The sequence below is a fragment of the Argiope bruennichi genome, chromosome 3 (assembly GCF_947563725.1).
Source record: "Argiope bruennichi chromosome 3, qqArgBrue1.1, whole genome shotgun sequence".
NCBI classification, from domain to species: domain Eukaryota; kingdom Metazoa; phylum Arthropoda; class Arachnida; order Araneae; family Araneidae; genus Argiope; species Argiope bruennichi.
This window is the reverse complement of record NC_079153.1, coordinates 131,353,466-131,368,507: the sequence shown is the minus strand read 5'-3', so window position 1 is coordinate 131,368,507 and position 15,042 is coordinate 131,353,466. Positions and strand designations below refer to the sequence as shown.

General features: G+C 31.9%; 1 protein-coding gene across 3 annotated transcripts in view; it reads right to left on the bottom strand.

The window, feature by feature from the left end:
- The window catches only part of LOC129963061 (zinc finger homeobox protein 4-like), a 233,777-nt gene that overhangs the window by 144,201 nt on the left and 74,534 nt on the right, over window positions 1-15,042 (bottom strand). The window lies entirely within an intron of this gene.

Below are 15,042 nucleotides of genomic sequence, written 5' to 3'. Positions count from 1 at the left end.
CATCGCTTTAAAAAAAACTTAACTTAAAGGAATAAAAAATAATTTAAATAAGATATATTTAAAATTAGAATTTTTTTTTTCCTCAATCAAGGCTTAATATCTGTCGTGAATTAGCATGAAATAAGATTTTCACGCTGGGAAAAAATATTATTGATTCGCACTTCCGTTAATAAAAGAAATATTAAAATTAAATTTGCAAATACTCGAGTTATTTCAAGGAAATCTTATTTGTTTATCTATTATAAATGTTTAAACTGCGCACTTTATTTTGATGCGTTTATCGACAATATAGAATACACACACAAAAGGTTTTTTAAAAATTTTTTTTAACAAATATGAGGTAGACAAACTTCTGTTCGTAGCAAGAAAAATGAAAAAAAAAAAAAAAAAGACACGAACGCTGAAAACAGAGACGAATAATTTAGCTTTGCTCCATACGTACCTTATAATCAATCTATTAAGACGTTACAACGCAGTATTGATTCAAAAATGAAGTCTTCAGCTTAATTAAGATCTTATAGTATTGTCTCGTTTTAAAGAGATAAAGGACTACTTTGAGATGAACTATATTGATAAGAAAGATGACAATATGAGGAACAATAAATATTTTATAAATATGTTATTTTTTGGGAAAAATTACCATAATGCAATTGACGCTGCAAAGAAACTGAATCATTATTACAGATAAAATAGATTATTCTAATATATTCCTCTTTCTGACTTGTTGCCACACCACACTAAAACGACTGCGAAACTGAAATTGCCGATCAATTTGATTATATTTTTTCCTTTTACTTCTTTTTTAAGATTCTTCTAAATAAACATCTTTCTCTTTTTAGAACAATTATTATTCGAGTCCATATTCTCTCTTTATTATATTTCCAAATTTTTAAAAACCATTATGTTTATTAGGTAACTGTGATACTATGCCTCTCAACATTCGTAAAGTTATGGAGGTTAAGAACAAAAAAGTTCAAGCACTCTGTTTACCCTCACACACATCGGCATGCAAGCGCAATGCAAAGAACGCATTTGCTGTTGCAAGGAAATAAAATTATATATCAAATTTATAAATTAAAAAGAAATGTTCAATTTTTCAGTTGAAAAATCGGATTAATCCTGACACGCTGTATAATTCATTGTTTAAAAAATCATCCTATCTTTAATAACAAAAGAATGCAACGGATTTTACTAATAAAAAGTCCCGCAAACGCACTGAAAATAGAGATGCAATAATTGCAAAAATATGATAATTTGAACTTCAAATTAGCATATTGCACAGGAAGTACGACACATAGTTAAGTTTTCTAAATTATCCAATCTAAACAGTAAGTACATTTTACTCGTGCATATTCATCCGGTTTCCGTATAAACGGAAAGAAGAATAACATGGAAAAATAATTCTTCATTACAGTGATTCTACGAATTTTTTTAAAAAAAATTATGTGAATCCAGAATAACAATCCTTTACCCAGATACACAAACCAACCAGTATATAATAAACGTCCTTTATTATGTGATAAATGCTACATTATTATACAGAAATTGTTGACACATGAAAATATCAATGATCTTAATAAGATTAAATCACGGGTCAAATTCTAACCAATTAAAAATCCGTGCACGCAAATAAAGCTTGCGACATCACTCTGGTCTTCGAAGAAAATAAGTAAATAAGAAATAATTAATGATCTTAATAAATAAAATCCTTCAACGGTTTTTATCAAATGAGCCTTGAGGATGAAAAGTTTAGGCGCAATCTCAGAACTTCTTGATACGTCCTAATGATGTTATTTTTAATCCTTCCTTTTAATTAAAAAACTGAAGAGGAATTGATTTCTCAATACATTTACTGATCTGAATGATGTTAAAGCTTTATTTCATAAACACAATTTTTTTAAATCATTCTTTTTTTGGTACTTGATCCCAATTTGATGGTAATCATTTCCTGCTCTTATTTCCGATGATCATTTTTTTCTTTTTATTTTTTCCCCTGTCGGTATTTCTGAAGATAGAAAACATATTAAGACCCTTTAGGCAGCTAAACAATGAATATTCATTACATCTTATAACATTTTTACCAAAATATTATAATGAATAATGCACATAATTTGAACGAACGGTCCGAAAACGAGGGCGAGACCTCAACCCTTATTTTTTCATTACACACTAAAAAGGGCGTTTGATCTTCACAAATATAAAAGATAAAAGTTTCAGCATACACGACTAATATTTGATAGAATCGAAACTAGCCACGTTCATTTAAATTAACAATAATCACGCAATTCTCACATACTATGAATATAAATGGTTATGCAATATGAAATCAACTCTCTTGTTGTTGTTACTTATGGCACTTGTCATAGACAAGCCCGCTGACGAAGTCAGCTATTTTAAGACGAGTTTCAGCGCCACTTTTTTCAATACAGCCATCTAGGGCCAAGAGTATATCTTAGTTACTCATGCGTTACAGCTTTTTCCACGGGGAGGACTTACATACATTTCATTCACAGATCGTAATTTAGACCTGAATCAGAGAACGATCACCTCAGATCCAGTACCCTCAGTGGTATTGTCTCGATTTGGAGAACTTTGTGACTACGACAGATTTATACGTGCACCAGCCAACATACACACGAAGAGTCTTCGGCCGGCGGGGTTCGAATTCACAACTCAAGGGATGCGAATCCAACGCCCTACCAACCAGGCTATCCCGGCCTTCGAAATCAACCCTAAAACATAGATCTTTAGATATCGCTGCAACATATAACTGAAAAAAATTCTACCATTGTATTATTGCATCAAATCAAGCATATTTTGTAGAAAAAGATTATACTGAATCTAAAAACCATAGAAAGTCCATTAATAACTGCGTCCAATTGGTTAAATGATGTTCTTGAAACAACACACATATATGTAGTTAGCTGCGGGGAGCTTTCTCCTAAGCACGTCAGTAATGTCCTTCACCGGAAGAAAGCAACCCCTAGAAAGGCATTTCCTCACCGCACTGCTGGCAGTCAAGATGACTCAGCCAACCGATATTTTTTTTTTTTTTTGACACCCTCACCTCACCCTCTTGCAACGCTAAAGAGCATAAGCATTACAAATCATATGCCATTGCCACAAAGATGCTTTCATATGTATTCGAGAATATTACGTTTTTTCAGTGCAGCCTTGGATTTTAGAATCGAGTTTCCTCCCTCCCCCAGTTCAGTAGTAATTCTCATGTTTCTAGTTCCGCTATTGCTGATGCCTTCGTTTCTACACACTACTTTCTAAATTCCTGATAAGTTTTATACAATTGTTTGTTTAGAAAGGAATTATAGTCGAAGAGACGTTGCAGCTTAATTTACGTTGAGCAGTGCCTTTCGGCGAAACAAATTTTGCCATTTCGATTTAATTTTGAATAATTTTGTTATTAATCAATAAAAATTAATTAAATGTTAGGCTTGATATAAATAATTTAAAAAAACAGTAATAAAGCAGTTATTAATTTTTAATAAAAAAATAAAATTTTAAATATGTTCTTTTTTTTTCTTGCATTCTTTACAACAATCGTACAATTGTTCAAAATTTTTGAACAATTTTTTTCGTAGAAAATGTGTTCATCCCGCTGTCCAAGTGCAAGTGAACATAATCGTAAAATATAATGAGCAAATGAATAAAATTTGGAACAAGTTTTAGCATCTAAATTTACAGATCTGCATTAGATTTTGAAAGCGTCAATATGTTGACCGTCAATCGGTCTGTCTGTACCGGTTTTCACTGTTCATGTAAATGCGATAACTCAAAAGCACAACTCTTACAAATAAAAAAAATTCGGTATGTGATTTTTTTTTTTTTTTTTTTTTACACTAAAACAGAAGTTCTATCCCCAATTTTGGTTTTAATCAACCGAAAAAAGAAAAGGGTTTTCAAAATTCATATTTGATTTTTTTTAGATTATTTCTGAAGTACTAAAAAATCATGTGTGGGAATAAAGATCTGAAAATGAAAAAAGTTCGGAACGGCAGAAAAACTGACGTTTTTCATGGCATTACCTAAGATCCAGAATTTTTATGTGGAGAGAGAGAAGATTACGTTTTATTAGGGAATATGCTAAAAGGTTTTGAGTTGTCCATCCGAGCTGGTTCGAAAGTTACAATCATTTTTAACCTTTTGCACTTGGAAAAGTAATTTGGTGTTTAATTATTCATCTGATAAAGATTTGTTTATTGCTCCGAAAAATAAATATATATCATTGTTTGAGGTTGAATTTCCCCGAAAAATAATCAATATCATCTTACCTTTCTGTCAGTATTTTTAAAAATCAAAATTTATAATAAATAGATAAAACGTCAAAATGATGCCTGGTCTTGAATAGTGCTTGAGTGCAGAGGATAAACCTTCTGACATACGAATTTACTTAACTTCCTAATTAACTGGCACATACTATTTATAACATTTATTAGTATTTTAATTTTTATAATAAAATAAGAATATCTGAGATAATAAAGTGTTTACAAGTGGTTTTTGTATTTTAAATTACTTAACATTTTCACTTAGTTGCAGATTTGAAATTAAAAATTCAGTAATTCGATGCGTGCGTCACACTTTTCATTGTAGGAGAAAGGGTTAGTACTATTTAACTAGACTCAGTGATACATCTCGCACTATCCACCACAACGTCGGCTTAAACTTTCATTGATGGTAATAAATGAACTATTTTTTGATAACAACGTGATATTATTTACATTCCGGACATTTAGCGCTATCATCAAAGCATTTTAATAAACGGACAGTGTTACGAATTTGCGTATTCAAGACACAGAGCTCGAGTAACACCGTATCGAAAAAATAAATCTAGAACGGTTATCAAGATGACAGAAACCGAATACCGGCGGCGCGCAAGAAGCTTCTGGATCCATAATGCTCGCGAAACATGACAGACGTTAGCCCATTTTAATGAGGCCCGCTTGCTTTACATAGCATCTCTATCAACGCATGGAAAAGGCATGGATGGTGAAAAAAAAACAAAAAAAACCCCTCATCAACAGCAAAGAAAAAAAGTCTTCCCATCATCAACGCAACGTGACCAAATTAATGCACTTTCACGTGATCGCTAATTAATCACGATCTGGACGGGTTTTTAGGCAATATATTTTCGCTTATTATTTCGCTTCACAACTCATCACCCGCCTCTCTTTCGCGGAAAAAGAAAAGAAAAAGAAAAAAAAAGAAAGGAAAGAAAAAAATAAAAGAGTATAGAAAAGAAGGGGAGGGGGGCTATGTTAGAGCGAAAAATTTGTGAGGAGGGGGGAGGGGACCTGCCTCCGTAACCACACGCGCAGGGTCACCCACCTTACGTGGAACACAGCCCGGGCACAGGTTAAAACACCAGGCACGCCCCAGTAACACCTTCGCCTTGGTAAATCCTCAGAATAAAAAAATAGAATAAAATAAAATTATATAGGCCAAGGCGTACAGGATATTCCTCTTTTCTTTTCTTTCTGAGTACGCAACGGACTGCAACTTATTTATTCTGTAGCGGGATGAGAATTTTCGCACATCTTCAGAAAGCGATTCATCACTTGGAGGCTGCCCAATAGTGCCTGCTGCCAGCTTGGCCGATGCCGTGCTGTGTTTTTTGAGGTTTTTGTTTCAATTCTTTTTCCATATATTGTCTATATATATTTTAATATAAGGGGTGCGCCCGAGTGGTTGGTTGACTGGCAGCATGTCCAGCTTCCTACAGCGATCTAGCGTCCGAAAAAGATATTTCGCGTAAAAGCAAGACGGGAACTGGTACTGAAAAGTAATTAACCTTTTGCTTACAAAAGGAATTAAGTTCCGCCTTACGTGTCATACTGATGAAATATTTAGTAGTAATCGAAATATGATGCCAATCTAAGTAGTTTTCTTTCTTCTGCCGTTAACTTTTAATCAAAATTTTTTAAACAGAAGGATTTTAAAAAAAGCAACAACAACATAAAGGGCCACTCTTTTTTCTGCATGTTTCCAAAGATAAGGTTAGCATATTTATTTAACCCGTCAGCACACTCACGAGCTCATCCTTTCTTTTTTGTTTGAAATTCTAGGAATTTATTAAAAAAAAGTTCGCACCTATTATGTCCTATATTTTCATGAGAGAACTAGAAGAAGATAAAAACAGAACAAATCAATGAACCAAAGTATCTCATTTTTTTTAATGGAGGGTTGGGGGTCAAACTGACCCCTGCATGTGCTAGCTTTCAAATTCATTTAAACTTATGGCTTTGACATGTGCTATCATATGAACGTGAGCAACAGAGATTCAGAGATCTCGCAAGCATTCCTACTGATGGTGAAAATGGTGATAGCTCGGATTCTTAGTATTGATGAAATTTCGGAATGCCATTATGGGAAAGAATCGGAACAAAACGCAGTCTTTGAATCTTTAGAAAATATGATCGAAAAGTCTTTTCCTACTCGTGACAAAAATACCAAATTCTTACATGAAATGCATTCTCCTATAATATTAATAAATTGCTTTGAAATTTATGTTAAAATTCATCTTATTTAGAATGAGAAAGAGTAAAAGTGTCTTTTGAATATGTATATAAAATGAAAAAAAAAAAAAAAATAATGAAATTTCAAAATTGTATGTTTAAGATACTTTTTCGAAAAGTTTTCAAATATAATGTATATAAAACAAAGAATTTTTTTTAAATTATTTCAATATTTTATACAGAAAAAAAACTATTACTTTAAAAATAATAAATTTCATATGAATGGAATAGGGGAAAAGGCAATGAATAAAAAAAAGTTATGAAAAAAAGGGGGCAAGTTCATTTTTTTAAAGTCGCATTTGTGCCTTAAATAGAACACATTCGCGTAAAAAAATTATTCATATATTAAGGCTATATTTTATTATTATACAAATAGACAATAAGTTAAGGAATTAATCTGAAAATTTTGGGTCAAAATGGTCCCGCTTGTGTATAAATGTTCATTGTGTTACATTTAATCTGTCTTGGTCTATAAACGATTCAGATTCCAAGCAATATTTTTGGAATTGTATTGACAGCTGTACAATTTACGGTTGCATTGCGCAAGAAAGAAAACATTTTTAATATCAATACTTCTTTTTAATTTTTTAAAAACGTAGAACAGAAAATGCTCATTTTAACTAATTACATTTCAATTCATTAGTATATCACTCAAAAATGATTCATCTTTTTGTGATTTTTACATTTCTGCAATCTTATAAGGTCACCCATTCTAAGGTCAAAAGATTTTATTGATATTTAGAGAAAACTATTATTTCGTAAATAGCAGCTTTGCTTTTATTCATTTCATACTCTCCCTATATATATTTATATATCTTGTTCAAATTTTCAATCGTTAATAAAATACTTTTTATTCAACCACTCAAGTTCAAATACATTTTTTTTAACTTGCAATGGATGACACTTGATGTTAATATAGTTTGTTCAAATATTAATTCATTAATTAAATTTAATTATTTGTATGTAAACAATAAACTAAACAAACAAACTGGATTAGAATCGAGTCAATATTAGTGCAATTCCCAGCCAAACGCAGCTACAGTACTGCTGAACGAAGAATGCTACCATTAATACTATCATGGGTATCAATAGTACATAGGATGCAAGGTAGCACTGTAGATAATGCAGTAACATATCTAGGAGGAAAACTCTTCGCAGCAAGTGAAGCATATGTCGCCTTGAGTCGTGTGACATCATTAGATGGACTATTAATTGAAGAACTGGACTGCTCGAAACTCACCGGAAAGGTTCCTTGCAAAAACGAAGCATGACAAGAGATGGATAGAATGAGAAATTATAGACCACCATCATCTTCATACATTAGAAACGAAAACAAAAAAGCGAATAAATAGTAACAAACCAAAATAATAGTCCAACACCATATACAGAAAGGAAAATGGACAATTGCAAGGAAATTCGCTTTCTCTTTTGCCACTAAATATTGTGATTCTGTCGTATGTATGTACATATTTATATTAATTCTAATTATTTAATAAAAAGTTACTAAAATAAAATTTTTATTTGTTAACCTAAGTAGGAATTGACTTTAATTTATATATATATATTACTTGTTTATGTCCTCAGGTGGCAACGAATTTACCTCTGGCAATCGCAAAATGACCAATTTTTTTTATAAACTTTTAAATCCTTTTAACATTTTGTATTTGTTCTTTTAAAGTTCTTTGAAAAGTTTAATTTATATAATTTATATATATATATATATATATATATATTATGATGGTAAATAAAATGTCACAGAATAAATTGGATGTAAATGCACATATCATAGTTAAATAGAAATAATAACACATAAAATTCATTTCTCTATTACACAAACGAATAAAATTATAAATAATTTTAAATTTTGAGGTGGTGCAAAATTCATTTTTGAGCAATAATATTTTTGGGAATTATCACGAAAAAGCAGCAAAATATAGCTAAATTTTTAATTAATCAAAATTTCAAAAAAAAAATCGTTATAATGCTCACATTTCTACCGTTTCAAGGTATATATGAACGACTTCAATGCATGTAGGTCAAAAGGCCTGGCCTGTACAGCGCTGACACACACACACGCACATATTTATCCCTATTATTAGTAGGGATAACAATCGATATTTACACAATTTTAATAAAACTAATAATACTAATCTTCACAATACTCGTTAATCATTTAGAGTAGGAAAGATTGTATATCATAATAACTTTTCTCATGATCTTTCAAAGGTCTAGATTTCCACAATATAGTAATAGGCAAATGAGAATTTCTTTTTAAATTGTAAATTTTTTGTAACCATGGATGACAACTGTACAATTCAACGCTCATTCACAATCAGGCCTATTACAGGCTAGCGTATTATTCTTTTGTATATCTCATACTTTTTTTGACAGAGGGGGAATAAGGGCAACAAGCTCGCCTAGCGCTCGTTAAACTGAAGAAGCGGCACCTTCTCTTGAGTGATCAGCGATTCGCAGCGGAAAGTGGTGTGGGAAAGACACACCATCTTTAGATCTGCAACAAAAGATTTCATTAAAGAACTTTTTTCTTCCAGTGTGTAGCAAGGTACATCACGTACTCGGCCCCTTCCAAAATAGCGTTAAGCATCACGGTAAACGTTTAAGTAGTTAGTACAAAAGACGGTCCCCAGTTCGGCCTAGTTCTCAGCTGCAGAAGTGCTAGCAGGGCCTCACCATCCTTGATCTTGAACGAGCCAGATCCTCTATGAGTGGTGAACTCTCCTCCCCCCAACCTTTTTTTTCAATAAAAGTATGAATCACTCCCTTTTTACTCGTTTCCGGTGTCGAGAGTTCGTTTTCTTAAGCAAATATGAGGATTCTAAGCTGATTCTTGTATGTTAGATATCAATGGTCCTGCTTTCCCTTTTGTATTCTCTTTGTCATTTTTATATATATGGGAGAAAAGCTTTCGCGATTGATCATCTAAAATGGTCATTGAATGCACGGGAGTCGATCCATTGTATTAAAACGGATAAAATGGATATGAAAGATTTGTATCTAAAGAAGTAAGAAACTTCTTGATAAGTCTAAAAATATTTTTTTAACATTATAATAAGCATATATAATAGTGGAAGACGTCTGTTGCGTGAACTCGATAAAAATTGTTTCCGTCGATGGAAAATTTAATACAAACCAAAATGAACAATAATTTCGGTATTTCGATCACCGAACTATTTCACCCCCCCCCAAATAATAATGATTTAATTCATTAGAAGGATATTTCTTGAGAATTTTGTAACTCCACACAAATTTGTATAGGAATGGATATAATTTTAAATAATTTTTTGAATCAATGAATGCTGCATTGTTTTGATGTTTAACGTCACTGTGTAAATTTATTGAAAGATGAAGTCAGATTTTGATATTTATTGTTGGCACGACAATCTGTTGCAGTAATTGTGGTACTAAAGATGAAATTCTAAAAACAATCATCTACTGATTTTGTTACAGGATATCAAAGAAAGAATCAATTAATGAATTCTAATAGATTAATTATTTAAAGTACAAACGACGTAAAAAGTTTCATTGAAGGAACGATAACTGTTTTTGATGGTGAAGATGAAGAGTCTAAGAAGTTTGAAAAACAACAGCTAGAAATATAGCCAAAACATTCCTTCCTGTTATAAACATCCATTCCTGTTATAAACATTCCTTCACAGTTTTTATATATTCTTAAACGGATCTCGTCCAAATTGATTTGCAAAGTATTTAGAATTCTAACACGAAGAACTATGCATCGGTCAACGTTTACAATTCATCTCTTCCGTCCATTACAGAAGCAAGTTTGGACAGGCCCATTAACTCATTCCGGCCTTTTACTACCCCATATCATCTAAAGAATTCTAATGAATCATAAAATTTTTTTCATATTAAAAGTCAGCATATTAATTTTGGACCGATGGCCTAACCTTTATGACGACTGTGGAGAAAGAGGGATGGTCAATTCCTTTTAATCCCAACAAGAAATGGGCAGTTGCCTCCACCCCCCTTCCGGCACTTAATGACCCATTCTCCCCTGGACTGTCAATGGGAGAGGACCTTGCAAAAGTAATTACTGCAGCAACTGCCCACAAGGAGTCGCTCCAAATATTTCCCATTTTTTGCCCCTTTTCCTACCTACCACCCCCTTCTTATCAAATGAGCCTCCATTCAGTTGTGCAGGCAGACAGACTGGACGGACAAAGTGTGTTTGCCTAACAAAAACTCGCCCCGGCCACCACCACCCGTTCCTCTTAGTGACCATTCATTTCTCCCACCCCTCTCTGGTAGAAGAAAAGAGAAAAGTCCAACTGGTCATCAGAGCACGAAAGATAGGAGCTTCCATATTTCATTTATTTTCTTCCCTGCTTTCCATATTCTGACTCCCCCCTATCCGGCCACCCTTTGCTCCCCCTCCCCCTCAGCCTCATTCATTGCGTTCGTTTGGAGCTGCGGGAGCTGTTGCAGAGTGTGTGGATGCCCCTTTTTCTTGTTTTCTTTCTTCTTGCTTTTTTTTTTTTGCTTCCCAAGAGGAAGGGGATACAAGTGTCAAGGGGCGTTGCTCTAAGTGTAAGAATTTTTTTCTTGGTGGGGCACAGAAGATTTTTCTTTTGGGTGAGTTGTAAGTTTGTAACAGTAAATCTCAGTAAAGTGCCACTCATACGCATTTTGCTTACCCGTTATTAATATTCAGAAAGTTACTGAAAAAATAAAATTATCTGATTGCATTTGAATAATATAAACTTCAATAAAATTCATTTGTTTACTTGTGCGTAACTCGCTTTGACAGCAGACGTCATAAGATCGCCATTTTCTTCAGTCAGTCATAAAAGTAATGCAAGAACAAGAATTTTCTTTAAGGATCTGTATTTGACGATTCCAGCTTGCTTGTATTCAAGAATATAAATTTCAATAAAATAATCATAGGTTTCGAAATCATAATAAATTTTGACATGATAATGGCATTTTATTAATAAATTGTATGATGTAAATCTTTCAAAATACTGCAGGGCAGATTGTTGTACTAAGAACTGAATTAAAAAAAAGGCTTCTCTCAAAATTTTAGCAACAATTTTTAATTAAAAAAATTAATTAAAATTAATTTTTTTTCTCAATAACGCTAGTTATCACGCAAAAACTTTTTTGTGTACTTTGAAATTTAAAAATATGAGCTATTCAGCGACTAATATAATTTTGTACAGATTTTTCTCTCACTTTAATAAAATATTCGAAATAATATTATAATAATAATTTTCATTGTTTGTAAATGGTTATACAAACGAATATTACAAAGGCATCCGATACATTTTGTTTATATATATGTAGACGAATACTTCGAATGATAATTCAGCCATGAACCCAAAGAATACCTTGAGTTTAAAAAGAAGTTTGAAAATTCAATCATACATTAATATTACATTTTATTATCTCAGTTTTCAATTCAAAAAGTTTTTTAAAATTTTAGATATGGTAATAATACTAACTCTACAAAAAATTAGTTAAAATATATAATATGAAAGTTTTTATTGATAAAACATCCGAAATTGGGAAAATTTTTGTTTTTGTTTTCAAAATTAGATTTATAATATTACCTAAATTATTTTGAACAATTATGAAAAGTAAAGGAATTTAAATGGGTATTATTGAAAGAAAAAGTTTAAAATCCCAATTTTTCAGCCACTTGGTATGTACATGGATCACAGCAATGGCAAATTATCCGTCCCCCCCCCCCTTCTACACTGCGTCAACTAAAATTCAACGACCATGCATTAGGGAGGGGATCAGCTTAAACAAGCTCACCAGTATGAGATACAAAATGAATATATATTTTTTCTGTTCTTTTTTTATTTCAAATTACAGAACCACGACATTGTTTCAAAAAAAATTGGTAGTAAAAAATAAGTCGAATAAAAGATTAGTATGGAATTTCCGAAAATAAATGTTACAGTATGCGTTTGATTAAAGACCATGTGCTATAGTAATCCATGATAAGTTGCTTTTTTTTTTTTTACCTTCGTATCGTCACATGTTCTAACATTTTAAAAAAATTATCTTTTAATATAACAAATGAAAAATATAATCGATGAATCAGTAAGTATTTTTGCTCTGTATTCGTTTGAATGACTCGAAATATCTAAAATTATTCCAGGAAGGGTTTCAATAATTTCCAGATTCTAAAAAATGGCTAAGTTACATTGAATGACGAAAATTTAAGGATGAAGTATTGTAAATAGAAATGATAAACAGCTGAACAGAAATTGCATGAAAATTTATAAAAAATTAATTTGTATGAAAATAATCATTTGATTAATAATATGTTTCATTTTATTAAAGGCAAAGAAAATAAAAGTGGAAATCAAATATGTGATGTGAATTCCAATTAGTTATTTGCATATGTTTAATTGCCTACAATTTTTAACAAATAACCTTATTTAACAGCATGGCTCATGAAATATTTATAGAGTAAATTTCATCTATAGAGATATTTATAGAGTTTCTCAAAGAAAATCAGACGAGGTATAAAAAAATCTACTCGGGGACCAGAGTTAAAACGAAACCGAAACATGCAATTTTTTTTTTTAATTTTTTCTTCCAATTTTCTTTCAGTAAGCTTCAAATGTTTCAGATCCTTGTAAAAATCCTAAAAAATTCTATAATCAACAAAGTTACAAGAAACACACGTCGACTACACAGGGTTTGTTTAGTTTTAAAATTCGTTTCGTTTCTTGTACAAAGGAAAAAGACGTGGCGAAATTATATTTCTTATATGATTCTGACATCACATGAACAGACAAGATAAATCAGTAATAACATGTTTCCCATAGCAATAAACATTATATATTGAAGAATTATATCGCAAAATATTCATCATATTGTATAATATTGTGATATATTGTAAAATATTGTACTTTATTGTGTAATATTGTATAATATTGTGATATATTGTAAAATATTGTACTTTATTGTGTAATATTGTACTATATTATAAAATATTGTACAATATTGTATTATACTTTAAAAAACTGATACAATATCATGTAACATTGTACAACATCGTATATCGCTAGTAGGGATAAGAAGTCCTTAAAATTTCAGTGTCCCAAATAGCTTTAATTAGGCCAGATTGCCTGTTCCATTTCCTGTTATAAAGTAAAAAATTATTGATCTATAATAACAAATTGATCTATGATAATATGTGGCCTATATTGTGCTATATTGTAAAATACTGTCCATTATCGTACAATATCATATAATATTGTATAATATCGTATAATAATGCACAATACAGCATATTGCGTAAGCAGGGATGAAAACTTAAAATTTCAGTGCTTCAAATTATTTTAGGTCATGTTGCTTGTTTCATTTCCTGCTACAAGATTAAAATTATTGGTCTACAATAATACGTAGCTTATGTAATATATTTTTTAACCCACAACTTTGGGGAATTTTCAATGATATTTGAAAACCTCCCACAAGCCGTCAGTGACTTTTCCATACTCATGAATGCAACGGAAACAACCTGAAATTAACACCTCAAATATAGTCCTTTCGCCCCTAACGAAAGCTCGGCATAAAGAGCAAAGTCTGGAAGAATAAATGGAGAGGGGGGAGGGGAGGAGAGGCCGCTCTCGCATATCTCATCTGGACATTGGGCAAGTGGCCTTGGGCTCTCCGCACAGTTCGATAGCGAGGGATCATTAATTCTGTGCATTACATCGGAATGGACAATGAAGATATCGGGACAGAAGGGGGGAGGGTGGACAATCTTGCCCGGGTGGCTTGCTTCATCCATTAAGAAGATAGAGGGCTAATGGTTCCTTCCAAGATAGGGTGAATTCCAATCAGCCGGCGCTGACCGCACTTTATGACAAGTAGGGAGGCCGGAGGACACATCTTTCATCCAGGGCTAAGAATCAAATCAACAAGTTCGGAAGGTGTGAGACACTAGGTGCTACTCTCTTCCTCAGTTTTGAGATTGCAAAATCTTTTGTGTGTTGTATGTGGAATAACGAAATTATATAATAATACATTCCGGAACTGTTTTCAATGAGCTCTTCTTCATATTCATGGAATTTATCAATCGCTGCAATCTCCTCTATATTCGATGAATCCAATCAACATTCATTTAGTTTTAAATTTTGGGACTCGATAGCATACTGAAAAGATTATATATTAAGCCATGAAAAAAAAAAAGCTTTGGGATACAATGGATGCTCAGTAACCCAAATATCACTTATCTAGTTCATCCGAAGTAAAAAGAGAAAAAATAAAGGAGAAAAAGAATGCCGATGATCGATATTATCATTAGCATATCCATGTATTAAACTGCACACTGCAACACTGATTAATATTCTTATTAAGTATTATAGAAGGAAGTGATTTATTAAATATATTTGGTGATTAAAATGAAAACTTTGATAGATAAAGTATCGATATTTGTCGCAATTCAAAAAAATTTCACCTTTATTATCATCAAATAAAAATCGCGAATTGAAAAGTTTAAGGAGACTAAATAATA